The 18,163-nt window shown below is 37.4% G+C and overlaps 1 protein-coding gene across 1 annotated transcript in view; it reads left to right on the plus strand.

Moving 5' to 3' along the window:
* Positions 1-18,163, plus strand: part of LOC145674395 (uncharacterized) — a 251,332-nt gene that overhangs the window by 39,152 nt on the left and 194,017 nt on the right. The gene's annotated exons all lie outside the window — the stretch shown is intronic.

An 18,163-nucleotide genomic window follows, 5' to 3' on the forward strand; every position in this document is an offset into this window, starting at 1 on the left:
AAAAAATCCTTCACTTTAGATTGAAAACATCATATTTGTATTTAGTTTTTCCTCTTATGTTTTGTTGTAACACTGATAATAACAAAGTTACCCTGTGTCAGGGGACTTTTGAGACACCCTGCATATATGTGTTTGTGTAGTACTTTACTTCTTGGTAACTACTGGTCGTACCTGAATCACATTTGGTGAGCAAGTAGACTATGGCTTGAGGAATAAAGATCGCTACACGTGGTCGAGTTCGGCCAGGCCAGCTTCGCTCAGCTTTGCCTTGTATGTGGTACTTGATCTCTTGATAACTACTAGTCGGGTCTGAACGAAATTTGGTAGACAGGTAGCCAGGCAACAAAGACTGTCTTCCACAGATCCACACACCGGGAGTTTCTGAATTCGGTTCAACTGGCTTGTAAATTCTACGTTTCCCTGCATTAGAAATGCATGCATCCAATGCTAAGTTTGAGCGATAAAAAAGATCAAGATTTCTAACAGTTACAAAGAGAGAATTTGCTTGGTGTATGAAAAGTAAATACAAGTTTTGTGTCTTGTGAAGATGACTGTTTATTTCAAATAGATTATTTTTACACAATCCTATGGCTCGCCGAAGTTGAACCTTGCAGCTAGCTTGAAAAAGCAGCTGCAAAGGTTCATACAATGACGCAAGTATAAATTGTAGTAATAACATTTTGCGTCCATGTATTTGCGTGAAGGAAAGAATCAAGAAATATCTAGTATTCGCTTGTTCCTGTTTTATTTATTTCAAAATGAAGACTTTCGCTGTATTTCTTCTCCGTAATCTAATATGGAGCCTAATATTCAAGAAAACAAGAAATCACAATAAAATTCAACAAATTTACATTAAACAAGAGGTATTTCTTATGACAAAGAAGTTATTGAAAAATGCACCACGGTAAACATTTTTCCCAATATGTCTCTGTCTGCCATACTGAAGTTGGATCAGTGAATGACATATTGTTTTCCATAGTTAAAGGCCTACACATACCAAATCTCATGTTTATACGGTACATCTAATAGTTCAAGTAAATTGTTGCATTCCTCTCCTCTATGGAACAATGCATTTTCAACAAAAAATCGGTACAATAAAATCCTACCTGTTGATCATGTATAATCGTATTCAAAACAATGGAAACCTTATCACACTAATGTGACGTTTAAGGTTGCAACGCGTTCCTGGTTCTATCCCATCTCCTGCCAAGTGGGCTGACTTTGTGGTGGACAAACACCCTGTGTGTGGGTTTCTTGTCGTTTTCGTTTCCTTCTACTTATGCTATTCCACCATATTATCATCTACCTTATCATCACCAGCTCCTAGATTCAGTGCATATTGAGGAACGTTAAATTAAAAAAAAAATGTTAGTACATCCGTTACTCAACACAGTAACTATTGGACAAAAGTGAACGAAGTTAAAAAGTTCGTTACTGAATTATTTCTCTCTCTCTCTCTCTCTCTCTCTTTTTTTCTCTCTCTCTCTCTGTGTGTGTGTGTGTGTGTCTGTGTGTGTCTGTCTGTCTGCCTGTTATCTGCGATTTTTTTCAATTTTGAGTCCTCCATTCGATAGACCATTAAAAACTATCTGAGAAAGTCATGAAAGTGTTCGCGTCACTCTTACTGTTCCCGAGATATTGGCCAAAAAATAGTCGACTTCCGGTGATTTAAGGAACCATATCTCGTTAACCGTAAATTATAGAACTATTCCCTGCATAATATCTCGGGAACGGTAAGTCATACAGAGATGATATTAGTGTTGGTCAATACCTAAGAGGATGATGAACATTCTGATACCAAGTAATAACCGGTAGCCACTGTCCAATTTGGCCAGTGGCCACCAGTTAATATCGGTACCAAAATGATCCGCAAAAATTCACAAAATATAATCTCTCTATGACTTATAATTTCCAAGATATGGCTCCTTAAATCTCGCGAAATTCGATTTTTTTTGCCAATATCTGAGGAACAATGGCCAGTTAGATAGTGGCCAGTTGTCCAGTGGCCACCGGTTACTATTCGGTACCGAAATGTTCACCATCCTCTTGGATATTGATCAACACTAATATCTCTGTATGACTTACCATTCCTGAGATATTAAGCAAGAAATAGTTTCGATTTCGGGAGATTTAGGGAGCCATATCTCGGGAACCGTAAGTCATAGAGAGAGATCATATTAATGTTGATCAATACACAAGAGGATGGTGAACATTTCGGTACCAAATAGTAACCGGTGGCCACTAGACAACTGGCCATTATCTAACTGGTCACAGTTCCTCAGATAATGGCCAAAAAATCGAATTTCCTGAGATTTAAGGAGCCTTATCTCGCAAAATTATAAGTCATAAAGAGATTATATTTTGTGAGTTTTGCGAGGAAGAGAAGAAGGTGCGGATAAAAGAAAGTACTTTTACATCTAGGAACAATGACAGTTATCCTTCCCAGTTCATCTCTCCATTCTTTTTAAGTTCGTTCTGGCAATGCTCTTGGAGCATTCTAAACTGGCTTAATTCTGATTTAGTATTTAAACTGTTCATTTAACAAGTCAACACGTGCCTCAGTGTATTTGATACTTGACCTACAAGAAAAAATGGTGAAGTCAGTTTTCGAATTACGTACGAGACTTCGGGTTCAAGGAAATTGCAGAAGGAGAAACACATATATTGCAGTAACACATGAGGCACTTGTTAGTCGTTCAATATTCCCCCTAATTGTGTCTCATTTTGTGAAGAAAGAGCACTTCCGCTAGTTTTAGATAAAACGCTCTGAGAAAAATTCAACAAATACCTGGTGTGGTGTCAAAGTAAGAATTGTAAATTATTTTTTGTCACTTGCCATGACTAATAAATTTCCTTTTGAGTGTATCTGTGTGGCATGTCTAATAGATACAAATTAGCTACTGTTGCACGTACGGAAGACAGAAAATGAAAAGAATAAATAGGGCCATTGACTTACAGCAAAACGTCAGGTGCAGTTAGGAAAAGAATATTTGAGCACCGTTCTCACAATCGATTGAATCATCCAGCTGGGTTTTCTATTAACTTTCTTTGTTCAACTTCAGTTTTAACATCTCTTCGGACATTCAAACTATTATGAATGATATTCATGCATCGAAAGCCATTATAACTTTTTATTAAGACATGTTACAATCTTCCAGGAATCCATGGGAGAATGTCTGAAGTCAGGTTGTATTAGTGAGCAAGAAAAAATGAGAAATGGAAAACTTCTACAATACGGAGGTTACCACAAAGTCGTGACAAGTATTTTTTTAAAAGGAAAATAGGAACTAAACAAGAAATTCTGAAAAAAGAGTTGAGTTGGTTTTTACTTTAACGCCCCTTTTAGCAGCGAGGCTATATGAGACGTGGACCTACTGATTAACGTGGAATCCGAACCACATGAGCTTCCGCCGGGAATCGAACCAGGGTCTCCCATTCTGAAATATGCAAATGAAGTTACTACATATGTAAGTGTTTCATGTAGAAACTTGGATGAATACACATTTCCCCATCAGGATAAAGAACAAGAAGAATACAATAGAATCGTTCGTTTTATAAGTGTTTTACCAAAAATTACAGCGTTGCAAACCATCACAAGTACTATTACAAATATGCACAAAGAGCAGAAACACATAACAGTGTCATCTACAGTCCTTGCATGTAGTACCCCAAATAATCCATCACACACTGCCAACGATGTGGAAAGTGCCGAATACTATAGAGCGTCCCACCCTTAGATTGCAGTACAGGAGTAAATGGCAATGCTTTTCCTTATGCCCATTGTTGCCAAACTTAGCCTGAATTTTAGAAATAGTTTCTTTTACTAGGTATGAATAAATTATTGTAGAACATTGTATTCTCTATCAAATAATCTGTTTTTCTCACATCAAGAAGAATTTTCAAGTATTGAAATAAATTGAAAGAGTGAAATTTTGCTAATGGCAAATTCTAACGTCGCGTTAAATATATCACGTCATAAGTTCGGAACTCCACGAGATACAACGACGAAATTTATACAGCTATTAATACCATACTTTGTGCCAATGTTGGAAAAGTTTGCATTCAAAAAACTTTCTGAATTTTAAAATAAAAAATAAAATGTAAGAGAAAGTGCGTATACTATTCCAATGCAATATCTAAAAAGTTGACTAGTGAGAAACTTTTTTTATTTTTCAGGTTAGATGGAGGTGCAAAGCGAGAAAAATATTGAGAAAAGATTGAAATTATTTTTAAAACAATTCGCAGGTCAATATCTTGCTTTATTTAGGTTTTATGACTTTTAGTGTTAAGCATCAACTTTCCAAAGCGCGCGCATCTGACCAGAAGAAAAGCAGTGATAAATCGTGTCGTTGATATTTTCCTTATAATATTTGCTTTAAAGTTACTGATGTAGAGTATTGTGCTGTAACGATGAGTGTTTACTGTTGACGGATGCGAGCACGAATTTACTGCTTAACGAACCATATTCGCAAAATCGAATCCTGGACCTCACCTACGATAAACATTGCGTCAACTCCACTCAATCTTACGTTACTTCGTTCGTTTTCCTTGAGTTGCACGCACGCACACACACACACACAGACACACACAGACACACACACACACATATATATATATATATATATATATATATATATATATATATATAATATAACCAATATCTATTAATAATAAGTCTCCTCATTCCTGGTGATAAAAAGTTATTAGTTTTGTAATTGATTCATTTATAGTAGTCCTTAATGCTGTTTCAGATACTGACAATTTTCGTCCAGTATCTACCACGTCCTTCATGATACAGTCTTAAAACATCGGAAGTGGGGAGAAGCCGCCTTCACAATATACTTTATGATGTAACTTGTTTGAGAAATGGAATTGGATTAGCGGATATTTTGCTTACACAGACGAATGAGCGTTCTCGTACGTCACATTTTCTCGTCACTTATCACTATCATCCTATTCCAGTTTTCACTCTTATCCAAATTCAGTAGCAGTATCTTACCCATTGCTATTCCTTAGTTTGCCGCACAATCGGTACAGGAAATTTTGTGTGGAACTGTTTAGCCTGCCATTTATTTCAATCATATGTTTTCTATTCGTTTCATATGTTCTCTCGATTTCGTATTGCTTCCATCAAAATTTTATTGCAGCGATTTATAAACCATCATTAAAAAAAAAAAAAAAAAAAACTTCTAACACACAATTGTTAGACTTTTATTTCGTACCCTCCAATTCGCCGTTCTAAATGAATTTGCGCGATTGAAATGACAAAAGAGTTGAAAATATATGAATTTAAAAAGAATTTATTTACATACTCATCACTCTTTCTGCCTTTCTTGTTCTTTCTTCGAAAGAAAACATACGGCGGAAGAAATGTGGCAACAGCGCGCTCCATTTACTTTGTACTGCAATCTAAGAGTGGGACGCTCTATAGTAGCCTCACAATGAGCGAATCTTCTCATTCCATGGCTCACTGCTGTTGCAACGTCTTCACGTGTTCAACAGTGTGCTCCACGCAATTACTCCGTCAGTTTTGGTATGAGGTCGAAATCACACGATGATAAGTCTAGCTAATATAGTGGATACTCGAATACTTCCCATCCTCTTCGCGCGAGAAGACACTGCACACACGGTATTACTGGGAAGTCATGATCCTGCCATCTAGTGGGTGCACTTGGGAATTACTTCGAAGGACTCTATATGCCTTCTGAGCTATACACATAATTGTAATATGGTTTGCAATGCTATAATTTGAGATAAAACATGTATGAAACGATTAATTCGTTATATTCATGTTTCTTGTGTTATATCTTGATGAACGACACCAAAACAAAGAAATCGTACGTGAAGACGAAGAGGTTACCGGAAGACCGTGGAACATGGAAGCTTCTCAGTTGGAGCAAGTGACCTGCCAATAATGGCAGAATACCTACAGGCGATGATGATATCCTGATAGGGATATGTATTCTGTGAAACATTGCGTGGTAGATGGTAATATTATGAAGAGATGAATGTTAACAATCGAAAAGCATAACAAGAGAGTGTGGGAAACAATCTTAGTAATCAAAACAAAAAATTACACACAAAATAAAATTGATTTTCCTTCAAATGAGAATAAACTAACCAAATAAGTTAGTGATAAGTTTATGTTAAAAATAACCTTTCTTGTTAATCCACCTTCCTCTCTTTCGACTTACATGAACTCGTAAGTCGTATTTAATCTCCCCTAACCCTCAAGAACATCTACAACAACACCAGAGATATGATTACCGGAGGATTGTGACAGAAATAGCGAGTAATGATAAATATTTATGGAGGAACTAAACGGACACATCATCTCAAATGATTTGTGATAACATACCTTCTTCCACACCGTAACTGTGAACAATGCTTCCATAAAACCATGAATTTTGATGGAATATATCATAGAGAGAGAGATACAGACAGACAGACAGACAGAACTCAAACACCCAAATAAAAAGCAGGATTTTAAAGAAATTGCAGAGGGAGAACCTTCTGCATTCTAAATTTAGGTTAACTTCCTATTTAGGTATATACAGGATTGAATTTCTTGTTGGAAAATAAATTATAAACAGTGACGGATCCAGAAAAATACTTTGAGAAAGGCTTCACTCACAAAGTCTTTGCTGTTTTAGAAATCTCTACACTTTGGGGGTTGGGACTTGAAGCTTACACGCATGGGAATGACTAACATTAGATTAAAAAAAAAGAAATCATGCAATTTGGGTGGGCTTCAGCCTGAACATCCCTAACCTTGCAAATCTTCCACTGATTACGGTTGGGATTATATTCTTGAACATAAGGAATAACCCAGGCAAATCAGTTTATGATTTTTTTTTTCTGTTCCTGAGTTGGCATGTTTGTGGGACTTATGCTGAACTACGTATTAGAATGTGGTTCCCATGCCGGTACCAGAAAATACATAATTTTCTTGACAAATATTGGTAATTCATACTATGGATCGATACCGGTACCCTCATTCTAATATCAATATTTGTCATCGCCTATGGGGTTACTTTGCACCAAAGTTTATAATTCAATAACTATGGTCATACAGAATGTTTACTAATGAACTTGCACTTATGTTTTCCTTATATATTTAGCTATTATATGATTAAAATACAGTGTTCTAAATCATTACGTTTGTAAGTTACATGTGATTATCTTTAAAATTCCTTAAATCTTGTGCAAAATAACCCCATCTTACGATACTATTCAACGAAAGAAAATGTACGAAACTGGAATTCAAGAAATCCTGTCCAATCACGAGCCATAGAACCAAGAAGTGCTCACACATGTGCTAGAAAACATTTTTCATCTTTCCACTAGATGGCACCTCCTCTGCTCCATTCGTTGCCTCAGAAAGAAAATATATCGGATAGTTTTTGAATAGACTACATTAATTGCTAGAGGTCGCATGCAGTTAATCAAGGTACACAACGAAAGTTTGAACGTCAATTGAGTAGACTATTATTTTCTTTGCAAATAGTATCACACCTTATAATTACTGTACAGCAAATGAACTTTAGATTATAATTCACATAAATAAATGCGTACCGAAAGGTGTATGTGATCTGCTCTTAACCACAGCATGAAACCTGTTATCTCTATTACACGTGAGTTCCATTACGTACTTTGCTATATTTTTAGATCTTATATAAATAGGAGAATTTTTTATCTAAAGTATATGTCACTGTTATAAATGCAACTCTGTGTGACATTGGTAGATACATGACAGGATCAATATCTCCTTTGACACTTTCTTATTCAAATAGAACGAAGAAATCGACAACCCTGACTAAATAAACGACCACTCATTTTCTCGCTCTTTTAATCTGATTCAATGTTGCCACATCCATAACTGGAGGAAAAGCAGTGTGTTTAGCCATCGCTCTAGACAGGGCTGGCTCTACCGTATGTGCAACCTACAATTCTACACAATTTCAAGTTTCTTCTCATATTTGAACTATGCAAAAGATAAGATTTTCTACCCCAAGAAAACGCCCAATTGAATAACATGGGAATTTCTTCATCCCAATTTCAACACCTTAAAAACTAAAAATATTCATTTTTGGCAATTTTCCAGTGAGTTGGTACTGGAAGGTTACAATCATGCGAAATTTCATTGTTCTGATCCTGCCAGAAGTGCCTAAACATTTTTGGGTGTAGAAGATACCCCTTATAAATAAAATGGGAAAGATTTTTCATTTCCCTATAAAACCACTCTAAATTTAGAAAACTTTTATTTTTGGTGAGATCTTATTAAACGCTTGCAGGGACATGGGTTTAGAAGTAAATGCAGAGAAAACTAAATACATGGAAGTGCGTCGGGACCGTAATACGGCAAATTGTGGAGGCGTTAAAATATTAAATAATACTTTTGATAAAGTGGATACTTTCAAATATTTAGGATCAATATTAACAGACGAAAATCATATTCACGAAGAAATTAAATGTCGACTAAAAGCAGGGAATTCGTGTTACTATTCGGTTCAAAATCTCTTGTCGTCGCGAATTCTGTCGAGGAATTTGAAGCTTAAAATATATAAAACGATAATTATGCCCGTTGTTCTGTATGGTTGCGAAACATGGTCGCTTACTCTGAGGGAAGAACATAGACTGAAAGTATTTGAGAACAGGATCCTGAGAAGAATATTCGGGCCCAAGAGGAACGAGAATGGGGAATGGCGGAAGCTTCATAACGAGGAACTACATAATTTATACGGTTTACCCAACCTTGTTAGGGTCGTCAAGTCTAGGAGGCTTAGGTGGGCAGGTCATGTAGCTAGAATGGAAGAAAGTAGAAACGCTTTCAAAGTCTTGACTGGTAGACCCATAGGAAAACGACCATTAGGAAGACCTAGGCGCAGATGGGAGGATAATATTAAGATGGATCTCGCAGAGATAGGAATACAAAGTAGAAACTGGATCCAATTAGCTAAGGATAGAAGTCAGTGGAGAGCTTTTGTGAACGCGGCACTGAACCTCCGGGTTCCATAGGCCATAGAGTTAGTTAGTTAGTTTATTTTTGGTGATTTGCTTAGGTAACACTAACGAAAACGTACAAGCATCCCGAATTTCAAGTTTTTACTCCAATTCCAAGTATCTAAAATATGAGGTTATAAGTCCAGAAAAGGTCCATTTAAATAACATGCGGAATTTCTTTATCAGCCCTTTAGACCCCCTAAAAAATTAAGAATATTCACTTTTGGCAATTTTCCTGTCGGTTAATTCCGGAAAGCTACAATCATGCTAAAATTTCAACTTTCCACGTCAACCGGAAATACCCCTTTATTTTATGTCTGTTCATGTAGTTTTATATATAGTTAGGATATAGTAAATTTCAAATAATAATTGTGTGGTAAATATAGTTCAATAATGTAATCATTAATACTCTATGCAAAGAATATAATTTACTTAAAAGGACTTCATTAAAGTATTATGGATATCCACCAGATTTAATGACACGTTGTGTATTCTTAAATGTTTCACTGTATACCATTTGCCCTGTCTCAACGTGTACTATACGGTAGGCTAACAAAATACGGGAGTCGAATGAACGTCGAATTAAACGCTTTGGGCCTTATGCAGAGTCGTTCTGACGCGTGATTAGTGCCATACTAAAGAGTTAGACTAACATGTGTTTCCTACAGTAAAAATGAAATGAAATCTTTGAGTTTTACGTCCCACTGTAATGCCGGTTAGGCTAAACGAGACGGTGATGATGAGTAATGAATGAAATGGTGGAATGAAGAAAGTTGAGTTGATTTTAGTTTAGCGTCCCGTTCAGCAGCGAGGCTATATGAGAAGTGAACCTACTGATTAACGTGGAATCCGAACCACATGAGCTCCCGCCGGGAATCGAACCCGGGTCTCCCACGCAAAAGGCGCGTACGCTAAGCGCTTAGCCACGAAGGAGCTCGAATGAAGAAAGTGGGGAAAACTGGAGAACCCCGATAAAACCTACGCACACGGTGTTTGTCCACCACAAAGTTCCCTTGGCAGGGGCTGGGATTGAACCCGGGAACCCAAGCACCAGAGGTGAGCGCTCTACCACCGAGCCACCGCGGCCCCTGTTTCGTAAAGTAGTCAGGCCTTTAGTGTAGTGCTAATCATACGGCAAAACGACTCTGCATAAGGCCCTTTCTGACTAAGAGAAAACGCTTTTGAAAACTTGCAGATTAGGCCTAATACAACAGTAGATAATGGACTGTTAAAATGATTGCTTTAAACTTTTAACAGAAGTAACTTTGGTGCATACCTGTAATTTCTCGCCCATTCAAGCGTTTGATCAACGAACTCAGCAGCTGAATGCGTACTAACAGACCACCCACTGTGCGAGACATCTAGTTCTTACAAGTTATACAACGGAAAAATCTGAATGTGTCACTGTGTACTACTCTTTCTTATAGAGAAGCAAACAAGCTCTGCTTCACACGGAAGAATAATGTTCATGTAACATTTAAAAATAAATAACTGGATAGAATAAATAACAATAAGGAACGCCTTTGGCGTCCAGGACCAGTCGACATGAATGTTCTTGACTAAACTTGACTAGACTAAAACGTCATCGAATAGTCACCAGTCAGCTTAGTGAGCCCGAAAACTATTCATTAATCTCCATTATTTTTCACCCCGTCTCAGCCCCTATATCGTTTGGACTTAAACAGGGAGGGTATGGTGGCTTAGTGGTAGAGCGCATACCCCTGGTGCGTGGGGTCCCTGGTTGGTTCTTCCGGCCAAGAAAGTTTGTGGTGGACAACATAGTGTCCGTGGGTTTTCTCAGGGTACTTCCGTTTCCTCCCACTTTCTCAGACCACCAATCCTTCATTATCATTCATTTGCCTTAATCATCCGTCTCCCTTAGACTAAAGGATATACTGAAAGATTTCATGTTTAAAGTTAAACAGAATGGAAAGTGGAAAAATTCATTTGAATGACTCTGGAATCTACAAAATCAACTCTAATATCGGTCATTTTTTATTTTTTCTACATTTCACCCTTTCCTTCCCATCTCCCTACGACCCAGACAGCACAATGCACGTACAGTATCCGTATAGTACATGTACAATTGCACGGATGCAACATGTGCATCATCTGTATAAATGCACGCCTGTACATGTGATGCACATATACATGCCAGGTCCTATTCAACATCTTCACGTGCACAGAACATGTGCAACGTACACGTCCTGCACAAGTGATTTACATCTACCGCGCAGGTGATTTACAAGTAGCACGTATTCGATTTACATGTAGTTCACAGGTGATTTACATGTAGGACAGCGGTGATTTACACGTAGCACATAGGTGATTTACATGTAGCACACAGGTGATTTACATGCAGTAACCAGGTGATTTACATGTAGGACAGAGATTATTTACACGTAACACACAGGTGATTTACACGCAGTTCTCAGGTGATTTACATGTAGGACAGAGATGATTTACACGTAACACACAGGTGATTTACACGCAGTACCCAGGTGATTTACAGGTAGGACAGAGGTGATTTACACGTAGCACACAGGTGATTTATACGCAGTACCCAGATGATTTACATGTAGGACAGAGATGATTTACCCGTAACACACAGGTGATTTACACGCAGTACCCAGATGATTTACATGTACGATAGAGGTGATTTGAAACAGTACCCAGATGACTTACATGTAGTGCACAGGTGATTTGAAACAGTACCCAGATGACTTACATGTAGTGCACAGGTGATTTCCTCGTAGTACAGACGTGATGTAAAAGCAAATTCGAGATGCAACGGAAAAAAGAAGTTTATATATTTGGTGTTTTACGCAGTAACACAATCCATAACTGCAAAGACATCACCTTCAAAGTGTATAACAAGTAACTAATAATTGTCAGTGAGAATTTTAGTTTTGGAGTTTATTATTTGCAACGAGCAACGCTTTAGGCAGTATCTTTGACATGTTTGCCAAGTAACAAATAACGCAACATCTTCTACTGTAACCGGTCACGAAAATAATTTTGTAAACCTACGAACTGTCTGACAGTAGTTACATCAGTACAATGCTGCCACCTGTTTATATTGTATCCTAGCTCAGTGGACGTTATGGAGTTTTTACAATCATTCAGCTGTTATTCGTCGAAAAGTCTCTATAACACCGCCTGGAGGAAAAACGACACCTACCAAAAATGGAGGTTACTTTCTGTTGATGAAAATGAGAGTAAAAGAATGAAAGTAAAAGTATACACTTGCACGGTATTATGGACGTCTCATATACACGTGCAGTAGCCGTGCAAATACCCATGTGCACACAACGGCTTAAGCACCGGTAATTTAAATGTGCTTCATCCACGCAAATGCACATGTGCACATCCACTGCTCAAGCATGGGTTATGCACATGCGCTGCATCCACGCAAAAGCACATGTGTACATAAGGGCTACAGCACGGGTTATATAAATGTGTGCTTCATCCATGCAAATGCACATGTGCATATAACGGCTTAAGCACGGGTTCCGTACGTGCGCTGCATCCACGCAAATGCACATGTGTACATAACGGCTACAGCACGGGTTATATAAATGTGTGCTTCATCCATGCAAATGCACATGTGCATATAACGGCTTAAGCACGGGTTCCGTAAGTGCGCTGCATCCACGCAAATGCACATGTATACATAAGGGCTTAAGCACGGGTTAAGTGCGTGCGCTGCATCCACACAAATGCACATGTGTATATAACGGCTACAGCACGGGTTATATAAATGTGCACTTCATCCATGCAAATGCACAAGTGCACATAGCGGCTTTAAGTACGGGTTCTGTACTTGTGCTTCATCCACGCAAATGCACATGTGTATGTAACGGCTTAGGCACGGGTTATGTAAATGTGTACTTTATCCATGCAAATGCACATGTGCACATGCACGACTTAATCACTGGTTATGTACGTGTGCATAACCCACGTAAATGCACATGTGCACATAGCGGCTTTAAGCACGGGTTCTGTACTTGTGGTTCATCCACGCAAATGCACATGCGTATGTAACGGCTTAGGCACGGGTTATGTAAATGTGTACTTTATCCATGCAAATGCACATGTGCACATGCACGACTTAATCACTGGTTATGTACGTGTGCATAACCCACGTAAATGCACATGTGCACATACACGGGTTATGTATGTGTGCTTCATCCAGGCAAATTCACGTGTACGGCTTAAGCACGAGTTATGTATGTGTTCATCATCCACACAAATTCACATGTGCAAATGTACGGCTTATGCATGGATAGGGCACATGTGTCGTACACGTACGTGTTGTCTGGGGAGTGTCTTACCATCACAGTATCTTTCTTTCTTTCTTTTTTCTAGATTATGTCATTTTTTAAAAATAAATACTACCGAGGTTCATCTTCCTAACATGATGAATTCGTCAGACGCTATATTTTTAACATAAATTTTAAATCAGCTTTTCGCCTTTCAAATTACATGGACCTCTTTAAGATATGAACCAGAAAATTTATACAGGGTGTTTCAAAACAAAACCGACAATGTCTGGGAGGTGATTCCTGACACCAACATAAGACAAAAAGCGTAGACCAACCTGGGTGTACAAATGCTTACTTTCGGAGTTGTAGGGTGACGAAAAGATAAAACAATGAACTTTGAAGGTCCATAGCCCCAAAATTATGGGACCTACCGTAGTCCGGTCAAGACTTCATTTAGGAACTAATATGTGCCCTATCCAAAGATACATGTTTCAGAATCTACGGTACTCACTCAACAATTTTTATAGAGGTGGTGCGTACTTCATATTATATCTCCCTAGCCAAACTTTTTCTATAAAAAATGTTACGGAAGTACACCCTTGTATAATCTCTTCCAGACTATGGTCTCTTCGATAAAGTTACTTTGAAGTGTGCCAAGTCAATTGTGTGGACTTTTGTATACCATGCAAACATATATACATACATACACATACTTTTATTTATAAGATTGTCAAATCTTTTTTAAAAAAAATATCATTACAGTCTCTATAAAAAAATGTCACCCTCAAATTAAATGGCACTAAGCTGAAAATATTAGAAGACGAAAGAACAATACTGAGAATAAAGTGAGAATTAATATGAAACCTCAAAAGTAGATTTTAATTTATAAAATCAAATTCTAAAGTTAATCTTTGAAACTTAAGATTAAATGTGTCCCTTCTTGCTGTGAGCCCCCGCATTCCGGGACCTGAGGGCCCGTTGGTTACGTCACTGGTAGAAAAAAGAACGTGAGCAAACAATGAAGACATGAAATTACAAAACCACGTTATTTGTGGAAAGCCGAACAGGTAAAATTGAAAAAAAGAGAAAATAGTGTGCTCGTGTAAAAAGCAAAACCATCCACTGGACGCAAATTCTGGAAGTTTCGGCTGCTCTCCCAACTGAAACTAAATTGTGTGACTGGAGAATTTGGCGCCACCACTCAAAGCAGTTCAGGAAGCACAAACTACTGAAAACAAGAACTAATCAAATCATTCAGAGCACGTGCGTTTTATACAATTAGCCAATGATGCAATTAGTTACTGCCAATAGCAGACGATGCGATTAGTTACGACTGCAGCCGGCAGGGTCGCTGATATCATTTCCGTTGCATTGTGGGAGCAATTTGAATTTCAATTGAGTATTTAGAGAGTGGTGCATCAGGGTGATCAGTAACTGAGGTCGTGTTTTCGTCACGAGAGTGTGATTCCTCGCTTAAACAAAGTTTAAGCGCAAAGACACAGGTGAACAACACAATATTTTATTTACTGTCTAGTGAAATGGGAAGTGGAACCAGAACATAAATTTTAAGGAAATTCAAAAAATAGTAATGCAGGTGAAAACCCAAAATTCAGTCCAAGCACTATGAACTAAAAAAATGTAATAATTGCCCAACAAAATTAAGATAACATATACGTAAGAAAACGAAATAGGAGAAGAAGGAAACATAAAAAGCACTTTCACTCAAGTATTTTTGTTTTCTTTTTACTCTTTTTTTTTCTTTAGATCTTATTCCAAAATTTACTTTATTCGCACATGTAAAAAATCAAAATTGTAACGAAAGGTATTATTGTTGTGAAATAATTCCACAATATTACGGACTAGCAGTTATCCGTTCTTCGTACGGGAAGAATACATTTCATACGGGGATATAAAGGCCAATGGGGACGGAATTTAGATTCAAACGGCATTGGAGGTGTCACTGTTTATCTCGGTGACCTTGAAAACTATGGATTCGACACTAAAATCAGTCATTTTCGATCATATCTATCGAGATACAGAAATAGCAGAAAAATGAAGGCTTCAGTGTCAGAACTGATATCCAAGTTGAAGGAAAGAGAAAATAGAATCGCTTTTCTGGAAGAAAGCGTAGTTGAACTTGAACAATACCAAAAGAGAAATAGTATAAGAATTTTCGGAGTGCCTGAAAAAGAACAAGAAAATGCAGATAACGTTTCCTTGTCAGTCTTCGAGACTAAATTAGGAATTAAACTTGAGCTTACGGATGTCTGCAGATCTCATAGAATTGGTCCTAAAGTTCGTGGCAAGCAAGGCCTATTATTGTTAAGTTTACGAGCTACAGAGGCAGAGCTTTGGTCTTCAGAAACAAAAGGAAACTAAAATCCAGCGGAATCACCATAAGAGAATACCTGTGCCAGTCAAGATTACAACTCCTTGAGATGGCTACAACGAAATTCGGTACATGGAACGTATATACACAGAATGGGAAAATCGTCATCATAAAAGATAAGGTAAAGCATTTCCTAACCACAGCTAGGGAACTTCAGTCGGTGTAATTACACTCAATACATACACTGGGAAAACATTGAGTCATTTGAAACAATAGACGATGAGGTTTCCTCTGTACAGGACTCATTAACACATATGTTTGATGTGCATGCTCCTATTAAAAAGATCAAGCTTTCTAAAACTAAACTCCCATATCTATAAAGTAATACCAAGCTATTAATAAAAATACGTGATCGAGCACATCTCAAGTTCAAGCGTACCAGAAACCAACAAGATTGGGAAGAGAGGCAGGAACTTTACAACGTCAGTGGTTCGACAATAAAAAAACTGCTTACTTCTCCTATCGTATTAAAAACTGCACTTCAGTTAAAGACAAATGGAAAGTAATACAAGAACTGGATCTTTGTAGTAGGAACGATGATGTAGCACCTTCAAGTGAAATCAATGATCCAGATATTATTAATGATCATTCGTCAGCCTTCCTGGTTTGGCTCCTATTAATACTGAGAGAGTTAACAATCAAACTAAGAAATTTCTCTCTAAAAAACATCCACAGTTGCAGACAACATTTCTATTCGACCCAGTAAATGAATCCGATGTAAGAAAGGCGGTACACAACATAAAATCTAACTCAGCTGGCTTTGATGCCATAAGCACTAAAATGATCAAATTAGCGTTGCCATTCATACTATCACCCCTAACAAAAATAATTAATTATTCACTAGTTAACGGCTGCTTTTCTACTGCCTGGAAAATAGCAAAAGTGGTGCCGCTACCAAAGAAATCCCGCGTAACTTCCTTAAACGAGCTATGATCAATTAGTATCTTACCAGTAATGTCAAAGGTTGCAGAGAAATTAGTAAACCATCAATTATACGTCTATGTAAATCATAATAATATTATCTCTATTATTCAATCGGGTTTTCGTAAGCATTATAGTACTGTCAGTGCGATGCTCGAGGTAACAGATGGGATAATAAATGCAGTTGATAACTCTCAAGTTGCAATTATAGTCCTCTTAGACCTAACTAAGGCCTTCGATCTAGTTAATCATAACCTGTTGTTGGCTAAACTAAGTTATTATAAATTCTCTGATACCGTTATAAACTGGATTGAAAGCTACTTACTAGGCAGGAAGCAACAAGTATATCTTAGGACAGCTCAAAATCCCTTATCTTCGTCACTCGTTATAAACAAAGGAGTACCTCAAGAATCAATCTCGGGTCCCCTTTTATTTTCTATTTACATTGCTGACCTCATATATTCCGTTAAATACTCTACTGTGCATTGCAACGCAGATGACACACAACTTTCCATCATGTCATCACCACAAAATATTGAACAAACTGTAGAACTTGTTACTAGAGATTTGATCTCTATATTTGAATGGTGTGCTCATAACGGTCTTGTCATCAACCCCAGTAAGTGTACATTTACGATTATAGGAACCTCACAACAGTTGAGTAAATCAAGGCAGCGGATCTAAAAATAAAAAGTATGGACACTTATATTTCTTACTCTACCCATGTGAAAAGTTTAGGACTCATATTGGATAAGGAACTAAATTATAATAATCATGTATCTACTCACTGTAATAAAGCTATTATTTTATTACGTCGACTTTACAAAGCCAAAGACTTTTTATCTCAGTCTATGAAATTGTATCTCATACAAGTTCTTGTTTTACCGTTATTAGACTACTGTGACGCTGTATATGGACCATCTCTCTCCGTTTACAATTCTAAAACTACAGAAAATACAGAACTCGTGCATTAGGTTTGCCTTTAACTTAAAGAAATCGGAACATATCCTACCAGTGCTAAATAGAAATGATATTTTAACAATGTCGAGAAGAAGATACCTGCGCTATAGTTGTCTGATATATAAAATCCTTAAAACTCAATCCCCACAATATTTATATTGTAAATTGACAAAGCGGTCACATATTCACTCTCACGTTACGCGTAACAGTGAGAAATACAATGTGCAAAGACTTAAACTGAAGATAGTGCAAGGATCATTTTCTACAACAGGTCTGAGAGTATGAAATGCGATACCAAAAGCTTTCACGGAAATAGAGTCAGTCATTTAATTCATTTTGAAATTCATTAAAATCACTTTTGGTGAATTCCCAGCGAATGGCCGCAGGCACTTATGACATGTACAGTTTTATGTAACAGCTAAATCCAACGATATCGATACTTTTTTTTTATTGCATATGTGTCTTGTTTATTTTCTGATTTATTCTTTTACTTGTAGCGTAATTTACTTTTTTCTTTTCTTTTCCGTTCCATTTGATGTGTAATGTTTAATATTGTATTCTTTTGACAAGGGTTAGGTGGTAGAGCAGCCATGGCTGAACCTCGCCCGCTTCAATAAAGACATTT

The sequence above is a fragment of the Thermobia domestica genome, chromosome 17, assembly GCF_964235325.1.
Source record: "Thermobia domestica chromosome 17, izTheDome1.hap1.1, whole genome shotgun sequence".
NCBI lineage: Eukaryota > Metazoa > Arthropoda > Insecta > Zygentoma > Lepismatidae > Thermobia > Thermobia domestica.